The 12,069-nt window shown below is 38.8% G+C and overlaps 1 protein-coding gene across 5 annotated transcripts in view; it reads left to right on the plus strand.

Moving 5' to 3' along the window:
- Daam1 (dishevelled associated activator of morphogenesis 1) overlaps positions 1-12,069 on the plus strand; it is a 174,927-nt gene that overhangs the window by 16,694 nt on the left and 146,164 nt on the right. Inside the window, exons 2-3 of one of the 5 annotated variants that reach the window (XM_013521989.1) lie at positions 8,360-8,575; positions 8,741-8,779. The exons of 2 other annotated variants lie outside the window; for them this stretch is intronic. The gene's annotated coding sequence lies outside the window, so the exon portion shown is untranslated. The remainder of the gene's footprint in view (positions 1-8,359; positions 8,576-8,740; positions 8,780-12,069) is intronic. 2 more of the 5 variants (XM_013521990.1, XM_013521991.1) reach the window with 2 other exon arrangements.

Raw genomic sequence — 12,069 nt, forward strand, 5'->3', positions numbered from 1 at the left:
ATCTTATGTTTCATACACAGTGTTTTATATATAATTAGGAATACTTAGAAGTATGGCCTTTAATGAAAACAGTAGACTTTAGAAAATGAAAAATGCAGTCTATCTATGTTTGGTTTTTGAGACAGGGTTTTGCTGTGTAGCCCAGGTCAGCCTCAAACTCAAGGAAGTCCTCCTGTCTTGAGTTCCCCAAGTGCTGAGATTCCAAATGTGTGCCACCATGCCTATCTTAATTAATAGTTTAAAAGAAAAATACCTTTTAGACTAATCTGCCAGTGTTTCAGTTTTAGCAAGGCCTGGTTTGAAGGAGACAGAGAAAGAAAGAGAGAGGCAGACAGACAGACACATAGAGACAGAGACAAGCACACAGACAGAAACACTGAGACTTGCTTTTAATGAGAAAATGTTTTACACAGTATGGAAATGGAGAACCTAAAGAGATTTTCCCCTGATTCTCGTATGTAAGACTGGGTAGTTCACAGTGTCTTTCTATGGCTCAGGTATTTCAGATACAAAATCAAATACTTAATGCTTTGTTAAGGCTTGTGTCTAGATGTCCCCCAAAACCTCCTAGGTGGAGTTTTTCAGAGGTGGCTGGATCTAGGGTGTGTGATACTGGGATTAAGGATGCAGTGCTGGGATTGATTTGCAGTGTGATGCTAGGATTAAGGTTGCCCCACCCTGGGTATGAGCGCTACTCACCCTGAGGGTGTGTAACCTAGATAAAATATAAGGGACAGAGTTTCATCATTTGCTGCTTGCACTTGCTGCTTTCTGCCTTCTGCCTGCATTGGACTATTTCCCCTCTGTGACAGCACCCTGCCTTCGAGCCTGCCAACTATGGACTGAAACCTCTACAAACTGAGCTGAAGTAAACTTTTCCTCTTTAACTTTGGGTGTCAGGTATTTTGTCTCAGCAACAAGAAAAGTAACTAAGACACTTATTTCATTCTTACTCCAATAAGTATTTGTGAGTAGATGGGAGTGAAGATTAGAATTCATAGAATGAAAGATGTTCCTTGTAGGAGCTCATTAGGATCAAACTACTTTGAGGAGAAGACTGGCAAGAAATATGGAGTCCTGGCCCAGCAAAGGTTCAACTTAGGATCTTTTGGCTTTTTCACAATGCAAAAGCAATTTACATTCAGTAGAAACTGAACTTTGAATTTTGAATTTCAGTCTTTTCCCAAGCTAGGATCCTGTGGTATTGCTGGGTAGCAGCAGCGACTGGCTATTCCAGTGAGTCTCAGGATCCTGAGGGGGACACGCTACACATATGATATGCTGTGTTGCTGATCTGTGCTGTTGGGTAGATTAGGTGTAGTAAATGCATTTCAACTTACTATATTCTCAGCTTACGAAGGGTTTGTTGGGACACAACTTTATCATAAGTGATGGAGTGGCTAGTTAGGAAATCAGGTTTCATTTCCTAAATTTTTGGACAATTCAGTGTATATTAACATCAGCTCTATTTAGCAGGAAATAGTAGATTTCAGAGTAAAAGTAGAGTCCTGATGGGGTCGGTTTTATCGACTTAGTAAAGCTTATTTGTCATAGATTACCTTTGTTTTAAAATATAATTTGATTATTTGTTTAGACCCTTGCCTTCATTTTTTATTAGTATGTGGCGTATACTGCTGAATCTGATCTATTTGTAGTTAGTGGATGCTAAAGAATAATTTTCAGAGTTGAAAAATAAAATTCTTAAAATTGTAAAATAAGTACATGCCAACAACTTTGATTTAACTCATTGATTAATGAAGGAACCAGGAAGATGTTAGGACCAATTCACAGGAGAATTTGAACAGATATTTACATGTGTCTGCCTGTCTGTCTGTTTATCTGACTTCCTATCATCTATCCACAAGCAAAAGTGCTGAAATAAATCAGAAATTCTGTTGTGTACAAAACTGGTTAATATCCTAAAGGACCATTAAATGCCATGTACATGTTAGGCAAGCAAAGCAGCTGGGTGACTACCAGACAAAACTCATTGGCTTTGCTAAGGACACGGTCAATATATTACTCTGTGCTTTTTAGCAGTTAATTCCTGTCCTTTAAGAGCTGAAACAGACTGGTGCAGCAGGTTCTCAAACTTTTAAGTTTCAAGAATTTTTGACTCTATGAAAATTGAAGACCTCAAAGAGATTTGTTTGTGTAATATATTTTCTCATATCAGAGATTAGAATTGACAAACTGTGAAGCTGTTCACTTTCTCATTTGGAAACTGGCAATAATGAAAGCTCTTTATATTATCCAAATGATGACTTCATCGTGAGTACTGAAGCTTCTGAAAATTTCTGAGAGAGTGAAAGCAAAAATGGCAAATAACATCTTAATGTTACTATGAAATTAGTTTTGAACTCACAAACATGCTGAAAAGGACTGTGACCCTCCAAGACACACAGAACACACTTTAAGACCATTGGGTTAACTGAAAACAAAAAAGTCATAGATCCTATCTGTACAGTTTGCTAGACCACAGAGAGCACTCCTTGGAGAGGATACCCTGTCATCTCTTTGCCCACTTGTAAATCTTGGGTATTTTCCTGACAGTAGTCCCTTCTGTGGGAAATGTTGCCCTGCCCATGATGGGGAATTTTTAAGGCCATTCTGAAACTAAGTCAGAAACTTTTCATTTTAGTTATAAAAGTAGTACAGATTCACAATAGGAGAAAATGAAAAAATAAAAAGAAAGTCTACAAAAATAGAGAAAATTCTATGTAGTGTAAAAATGTTTTTGATTGCATAGTATCTGCATTCTTTTTTGTCCTCCCAATTAAATGCTGTCATAGTGTGCTTCCTGTTACTCTTAGCAAACTTCTTGGGTGACTGTCTCCTTTTTCCTGCCTGGTACAGGATAATCATTTTCCCAGTGTTTTTCCATGAAGATTATTATAAAGATTTTTCAAGTTTTAGATTATTGTTTCAGGATAGCTTCTTAGGAATAAAATAAAAGGGATAAGAAGTAGGTAATTTTGAAGTTTTTTCCCATTTTTGGGAAGTGCTGCTAAATTGTCCTCCCTGAAGGCTTGGCCAGTTCATATTGTGAGCTGGGAAAGCATCTTTCACATTACCAGTGCTTGCAGGTGTTACTATCTTACAGCTACCTATGATTGGGCAACTGGCAAAAACTAGCATATTCTTTTATTTTGCATTTAAAAAGTATGTTAAATAGAACTTTCCTCCATAGGCCATTTATATTTTTCCTTTCTCAAATGACCATTTTGCCCAGTGACCTATTTAAGTATCAGTGTTTTAAAACTGACCATAGAAGAGAATAATTAGCAACGCATATATGAGGTTACCAGAAATAAACAACCATCAAACCCTTTGGAAGGAAACTGATGAGATCTATAAATATATGTAAAGTGACCTAAAGCATTTCCCTGTGATTCATGGTTTCTGGCTGCAGTTTTGCATTATTAATTATCTTAACAAGCTCTTTCTTTATTATCTGGAAGAAAACCTCAGATTGGCTCCTGTCATTTTATGCCAATTTGCGTTTCCTGGAGTTTGCCCTTGTGGCTTTTCAGTGGTTTTCTGCTGCTGCTGCTGCTGCAGCTGTCACAGAGAAAGAAAGTTTTTCAGAAGGCACAGAAAACTGGGAGATGATATGTAGTTTTTCCATTGGACTGAACTTGTTTGGAAGAATAAAGAGGTAGAACAATGAAATAATCCAAATATTATGAGGAGAGAGGGAGAAGCTTATATTACTGCGGTTTGTGTGATAAAAGAAATGTTACGCCTGGTACATTCTGTTTATAAATGGTGCTGTAAAACAGATATGTGTTCAAATGCTTAGCTAAAAATACTTGCAGGACTGCCTGTCCAGCACCGCATTTTACAGAATGCTGTAGTCGTCAGAATCTGATTGCTTCACCATCAATACATAGGATCATAAGTCAGTATTGTAGGAAAAATGGGTTTTCTCTTAAGTGCGGTTTTAATTTACTCTTTGCAGCTTAGAGAAACTAATTTTAGATAATTGTGATAACCCCAGTAAGAGAATGTAATACGTTTCCAGCATACTTAGGAAGAAGACATTTTACTCAGTATATGGTTCTGTTCAGATTTTATTTTCTGGGACTCTTGTTTTTAAAGTTCTCTATCTGTCTGTTTCTGTTTTAAAAGTTACAAACAGCAAATACTCACACAGAGACCCACATACACATATCCATATACACATCTTGTGTTGGTAGGGAGGTCCCTGTTCCCTTGTTTGGGAGGTAGGGTGATACAGTGGTTGTTACAGGAAGGCTCCTTGGAAGAAGCAGTAGGTTGCTGAGAACAGGTCATGTTTATGTACTCCTCCTTAAACAGTAATTCATCTTCCTAGCCTGGGAAGTGGGTGTTTCTCCCTAGCCGATTTGTTAGTTCTTAGGCACTATTCGGAGCCCAGGTGGTGAGATCTATAAAAAATGATGGAAGAAGCAGGATTTCCATGGGGCCAGCTGCCTTTCGGAGAAAGAGTCAGACACTTCAGTCACATCCTATGAATAAACAATACCAATGTAAAGTGGATTATGAGGTGTTTTGTCTAAAGTTTCTCTTTTTTTGACCTGCAATTGCAAAATCTTACGAAATATCTTTTGAAATGGAATAATGACTGTAAATAGTCTTCTTTTTTCTGTGGTTGGTGAAATTCTAGATTGAATATATTTTTCTTGTTAATGATAAGCCTAGTAGTAGTTTTCTGTTACACTAAATTTATTTGGAATAACAATGAAATAATTTAAATATTATGAGAAGTTTGAAGTTCTGCATCTATCTCTATTTAAAAAGAAATAACACACACATACACCCTGCAGCACTCTGGAAAAGCAGGTGTTAGGATGTGACTAGTATAAAAAAGTTCATAGTATTTTATGAACTTATCATTTTAAGAAATATAAAACATTCCTATGTCCTTTTGTGATTCAGTCATTCTCTAATAATTCTTTTTAAATTATTCTTCTTGTAAGAAGTTTTAAACCAGGCTTGGTGCTACATGCCTGTAATCCTATCGTTTGGGAGGCTGAGGCAGAACTGTAAGTTTAAGGACAGCCTGGGCTACACAGGGAGACCCTTCCTTGAAAGCCCCCCCAAAGACATTTTAGTTAGAATATATGACTGATAGATTCACAATTTTAGACTTCCTTTATGTAGGTTTCAGTTTTTAAAAGGACAAGTCTTGAGTGGGTCAAACTTTCATAAAGTTTCTAAGATAGAGCATCATAAATTTTCTGTGAGATTGATAGCTACTGTTTGGTTTGTGTTTACTGATGTTCTCAAATGTACAACTTGTCTTCACTTGTTCTATTGAAGAAACGTTTTTAATTTCCAGGCTTAGAAATAGCAAGTGACAAAGTATATCATAGATTGATAAAAGCAAAATTGATTTGATACAGTCATCTAGTTGAGAGGCATAAACTCTTTTGAAGAGGTTTCTTTAAAAGATAATATTAAACAGAAAGCCCTTACTTTGTCAGTTGTCATTAGTCAGAGTTTCACACCATATATTGTAGTTCATGTTTTAGTGTAATGACAGGATGGAAGTTAGAATTGAGTTCTGTGCTAATTGCTATATCTTAGATGATCGTCTGATACCATCTAGCATGTCACATACTAGTGTGTCACGTATGGAAGTCACTTCTCCTTTCCCCTACTTCTTATTCCTTGCATAGTCATAGCAGACAGTGCTTATCAAATGTGACATTTCTTCCGGCCCAGCCCAAACATGCCCTCAGTTCTCAAAGCAACATTCTGAGCTGCAAGCTAGTAGGTAGGAGATCCACGGATCTAACTAGTCTATCTGTGGAGGTAGTAGAATCTTTAAAATTAAAAAATATTTTTACGATCAACTCACATTATTTAAATCAAGTGGAATATTGTTTCTTTCACTCTAGCAGTGGCTCCTAGTCTTTTAGAGTATAACGATTCCTTTTTAATTAAACCCCACAGATTCCCACTTGACCATTGAAATCAGCAATAATTTTGGCTTTATTAATCACATCATGTACATTTATTCGGAAAGATAAGCACACAGATGTGAGAGGTTTACATACTTATGAGGGAAGGACCCCTTCTGATGTTTCTGGCCCTCTCTTCAACCACCTCCCAGGAGCAGGATTACTCCTGTAATCAGACTGTGACCATTACTCTGTCACACAGTCTGTTTTCCTTGCTTTCAGTTAAAATTCAAAGGCTACTAAAAGCAGAATTGAGTTTTATCTTCAGGGAACTTGGGAGTGTTTTCACACTGTGTGCTGTGAAGTCACAGGAGGCCAGAAGTTGCTTCAAGCCCCAGTCTTAGGCTGCCTGTTTAGAATTCATCGTAAGATTTCACTTGTGTTTGGGATTTCAAATAAACGAACAAGCAAGATGCTCCCCCAGATAAATCCCAGATAGGAAAAAAACTACTAGTTAACCCTCATTGTTGTGTTACACATGACTGAAGCGCCCGGCTCAGAGGGTTTTGGGTTACTCCATGTGTTAATGCTGAAACTGGGATGGGGACTCTTGCCGACCAGCAGGCCGTTGTTTGTCCCTCCACGTGCTTCTGTTCCTGAGGCCAGAGGAGGACATAAATTGACACTGTCTCCAGCTGTGAGTGCAGCACATATTTGTGTGGAATGAAAAATTGTTTTGCAGTGTAATACTAGGGGACTCGAGTTTGTTTCCACACTTGCATTGTAAGTGCTTGTTTTATTTGAGTGTAGTCTTCTTTCACTATTGAGGCAGGTAGAATAATGGAAAAGCTTTTTATTATTATTACTTTACGTTTTATTTTCTTTTAAAACAGTAAAGAGTTCATGTCATGGTCAGATGACAAGTTTCTCTTTCTCACCCAATGCTCTGTGTGCCTTCCCTGTTGTGTTTGTGCACGGTGTGCCTTGCCTTGGTTTTTAAGCATTGTCCAAACAAAATCTCTCCTGGATTTTGCTGTTCATCCAAGGATAGCCTCGTGGCTCATTTTCTCAGCAGAAGTGACTTGTTGTTGCTATTATTAAATCAACATGCCATCAAGATGTCAGCCAACTATAATACTTGATGTTCTTTGGGCTACCTTTTTCACCTGGGATAATAACACAAAACCAGTGTCCTTGTGAGGTTCACTGTAATTCTTAGGATTTTTTTCTTGGAAGCCTCAGGCTATAGATTATACAGGATAACAGCAGTGGAGGGTCTGGCGACAGTTTGCTATCAAAGCTCTCTTCCTGGTAGGGGGAAGCTCTTTCTCTCTCCTTGTCCATTGATTTAGCTTGTTCAGATTGGTGTGTTGTGGTAAATGTTCTGCTTTTAGAGTCTGTCAGGCTGGCAGGGCCAGGCAATGCTGGTTGCTATCATAGACCCCTGACAGGCTTCTTTTTTCCTAAGGAAGGTCCTCTCTCTTACAGAGATGCTTTTGTGTTAACTGTGGCAAAGCATAAAGTTCACTTTAGGCTATAGTTTCAACTTCTTTCTTGCTATATAGTTTAATAGATCTGCCCAGTTCTATCCTGGACAACCACTAATCTGCCTTCTGTCTGTGTGGATTGGCCAGTTCTGGATGTTGAAAGGGAATGGAGTCATGTAATACCTGGTCTTTAGTGACTGGCTTTTTCATTTAGTATAATGTTTTCAAAGATCCAGCCATGGCATGGTATGTGTCAGTACTCCATTCTTTTTTATTGCCAAATAGTACTCCATTTAGTGAATATTTTGCACTTTGTTTATTCATAGACATTTGGGTTGTTTCCCCTCTGGCTCTTATGAATTATGCTGCTATCAACATTTATATATGTGTTTGTGAACATATGTTTTCAGTTCTCCTGGGTAAATACCTAAGTATGAAAAAGAGCTGGATTGTATGGAAACACTATGTTTAACATTTTGAGGAACTGCCAAATTGCTTTCTAAAGTTTGCTGAACCGTTTTATATTCCCCACCAGCAATGAATGAAGCTTCCAATTTCTGTACATCTCAGGTGTTTCTTAACCACTGTATTTTTTGTGTTTATAAAAATGTTTCCTCTTTTCTTGGTGGATAGGGGAGCAGGGTGCTGAATGATAATTGTGGAGGAAATGAAACAAATGAAAGTCAAATAAATTATTTTCCGATTGGCTCAGTTCCAGCTCTGGAAGCCATTCATCCCTGCGCCTACAAACCTTCCTGTTTGACTGGATATGACATTACAGGAATTTTATTTTCCTGCTTTTTCCTCCCTGGAGAGAAAAAAGAAATATGTCTTTTCCTCAGCTAGACATGGAGGGTTCAAACAAACACAAAGGACCCCAGAGTTATTAACAATTCCACAGAAACATAGACTTGGTTTATGCCCAGAATCGTTTTTCTAAAATCACTCTCTTGGTGCTTCCTTCCTTTGCCTGTTCTCCACCAGAGCGTAACCTAAGAGCTGAATCAAGATCTGTTCATTTGGTGTTTGGAAAAGAGACGGTGGCTGGATGCTGGTCAGCTGGCTTGAGCTGTTGGCGGGCAGCTTCAGAGAGGGCCTTTGCTGGAGCAGCCTCTACAGGCCTGTGTTGGTTGGGGGGCTTGAATTTGCCTGGAGCTCAGGATAACAAGGTCCTTCGTCATCCACCACAGTAGTAAGCCGGTGAGTCCAGAGGTCCTAGAAATATCTGGTTACACCAGCCGGAGGCAACAATCCCTGCTCCTTTGCCCTGTGTAGTGGATGTAGGGAGCAGGCTAGGGTGGGGTTGGAGTAGGCCTGAGGGAGGTCAACAGGAAATACTGTTTCTCCTTCATTTCCTTTTTGCAGTTGTGGTGGTGGGAGAACCCAGGGCCTCCTGCATACTAGGTAAGTACTCTACCTGTGAGCATCCGCAGCCCTTTTTTATTGTTTTATGTTGAGAGAGGGTCTTGATAAGTTCCCCAGGCTGGGGTGGAACCTGTAATCCTCCTGCCTTGGCCTCCTGAGTAGCTGGGATTACTGGTGTGTGCTGTCATGCACAGATGAAATGTTCTTTCTCATACATAGATGTGTAATTCCTACTGTTTTCTGACCAGTTGATTACTTTTGGTCGTATACTGGCAGTAGGCCACGCCCCACCTTCCCCCAGACAAACATTATGAATGATGAGTTATTGGCAGGTGGATTCCCTTCAAGTTCCTTTTTGTGCATCCTCCCACACCCACAGTGAGCCTGCTGCTCTCCTTGTGAGTGAGGTTTGCCACACAGGCGTGACCTGTATGGTGAGTGTTGCCCCCACGCCCTGGCTGACTGTGTCCTCAGTCACTGCCCCATCATACCTCCACTGACTTCCCAGGCTCCTTGTCGAAATGCCAGCTCAGTCAGGACAGGACCACACGTCCCTGTGTCCTTCCAGTAGAAGCAGGCACATTCTTTCAGTGTTCTGTGTTTTCTCTTGGTTCCATTAAAATGAGGTTCATTGTGTATGTGATAGTTTCGGACAACCTTGTGTTAATTATACCTATGTGAACTGCCTTCCCCTTTTGTTAAGACTATTATTTTACAGAGTGCCAAAAAAAAGATTTTAATGCCTTAATTTCGGGGGTCAGTTTCACAGCACCATGAAGTATCAGAAAACTACTAGAGTACCGGCTGATGTGTTTCCAGTTGTTAACTCATTGTGTGATTTCTGTGGTAATTAATGAATTTGATTTAATGACTTCAATTGGAACTATAAGGAATTGGTTTTTTTTTGATTTGTGTTGCCCAATCATACCCCAGATCTGACTGAACCTTGACAATACCTTCTTCAGCTCCTAAACAGGAGTTGGTAATCTTTGGACATTTTCAACTTTGATAGACTTCAAATTATTACCACTGTGGTTTGCAAAAAGAGTTCGTAGAAATCTGAGATTTGAACAGTGAACCGTCCAGTATGGCAACCACCAACTGTACATGGTTATTTAAATTGTGATTAATTAAAATTAAATTAAAAACCTGGTTCCTCAGTCACAGCAACCATCTTTCAGATGCTCATAGCCACCTGTGGGCTAGTGGCTACTTATGAGGCAGGGTAGAGACAAAGCACTTCCATCACTAAGAAGTTTCTATTGGACAATACTGACTTAGACTTTTTCTTTTCTGCCCAGAAGTACAAGCAAGACATTAATCATGGTACACTTTGCGTACGCAGGTTCAGGACCTGGAAAATTGCTGCTACCTTTTCCTAGCCCAAATGAGAACAGGCAGTGGAGGTGCCATTTTGTTCTTGATTTTCCTCTTTTCCTGCCCTGGTGTTATTTGTTTGTTGCTATTTTGTAGAACTACAGATAAAACCCAGGGCCTTGTGTGTACTAGTTAAACACTACCACTCAGCTATACCCCCAGTCCTTTTAAAAAAAAAAAAAAATTGAGATAGGGTCTTCCTAAGTTGCCAAGGCTGGCCTCAAACTGGGGATCCTCATGCCTCAGCCTCCTAAGTAACTGGGATTATAGGCAGAACACATGGCTTTTTTTCTTCTTAAGAGGTATAAATAACAAGTAATAAGACTTGCTTATATAGTTAAGCACAGGATAAATCTTCTGAAAGAGTATAAGGATGGTTCTCATTTCATCATTTATTAAATTATGATTTTTGACTTTATGGGTCTATTGAGATTTTTAAATGCATTTTTGACGTAGGATATTTTCAATTTAAGATGAGCTTGTTGGAATACAACCCTGTGATAAGTTGGAGAGTATAAACATAAGTTATTATCTACCATTCTTTTCTATTAGATCTGATTCTTCTAATTCTATGCCCAAGGCTGAGATGAAAATTATGTTAAGATTTTATCACTGTTGGCCTGTTTTCTAATGGCACATATATGTGTGGGTTTATATTTTATAGACTTGATCCTGTTGGGAAGTTTAGCTTCACTTTGGTTTTAATATGTTTGTTGGTTTCTAGTTCTTTGGAGATATTTTTAAGTCTGGAAATTTGTTATCTTTACCTACCTTGGAAGTTTAGCTTCACTTTGGTTTTAATATGTTTGTTGGTTTCTAGTTCTTTGGAGATATTTTTAAATCTGGAAATTTGTTATCTTTACCTACCTTGAAATTTGCAAGTTAGGAATTTGTATCAGAAGAATTGGGCACAAATCGTTCTTCCCTCAACTCTACATATGACTGCTGAGTTATTTATGCTTCTTTTCTGGTTGTCTGATAGCTAAGAGGTGAAAATGTGTGCAAGTCACGTGATATAGATGCACCAGCTGCTAGTGCTCAAGGGCTTTAGTAGGGGACAGAGCAGTGACAGTGATGAGAAAGGCTCTGTGTACATGAGTGCTCTTCCCTTCATTTGTAGCAGTTTAAGTAATTCGCAGTGCTTGGGACTATGCCTCGTGTCTTTTCTCATGTTGGTGTGTCCTGGCGATGGTGTTTACAGTGAAACTGTAACTAAATTTCTCTCCAGACTCAGGCCTCCTTTACAGCCAAGTGGGTGCTGTTGAAAAGGAATTTAATACCTCCCATCCCCACCCCATTACCAGCTTATCTTCAAGAACCTGAACTTTTCTTTTCCTTCTTTCTTTTTCTTTCCTTTTTTTCCTCTTTCCCCTTCCTTTCTTTTCTTTTCTTTTCTTTTTTCTTTCTTTCTTTCTTTCTTTTTTTTTTTTTTTTTTTTTTTTTTTTTTTTTTTTGTTTTGTTTTGTTTTGTTTTGATAGTTTTCCTGGGGGGCTGGAAAACCTTAGCCCAGGGCAGTTAGCCAGGGGAACTCAGCCTTCAGGGAGAGCAGCTGGTGTGCATAGCAAGCAAATGCTCCATTCTCTTTACCTGCCGTTTTCTTGGTAACTGAGTAACTATACAGCAGACAGGCTCAGTGTGCCTTTTGTTTGCTTCTTATTTTTGTTAAACATTTTAAAGTTACCAGAAGTCAAAAATTCTCTATTGAAATAACTTTTGTGTAGGTCTGGACAGTGAGTGGGCTTACAACAAGATTTCCTCACTAATCATACTCCTCATTTCTTCCAATAGTACAATAAAACCTTGGTTTGCAGGAATAATTCATTCATCTTGTAATCCAAAACCACGTGTATAGCAAAGCTGAGAGAAAGACAGACAGAGACAGACTCTGGATTAGCATATTTTGGGGTGCTGGAATCTCCTTCCAGAGGAAGATTAGGGTTAAGGGTAGGAT

This window comes from Chinchilla lanigera, unplaced genomic scaffold (assembly GCF_000276665.1).
Source record: "Chinchilla lanigera isolate Chin_1 unplaced genomic scaffold, ChiLan1.0 scaffold00065, whole genome shotgun sequence".
Classification (NCBI taxonomy): Eukaryota; Metazoa; Chordata; class Mammalia; order Rodentia; family Chinchillidae; genus Chinchilla; species Chinchilla lanigera.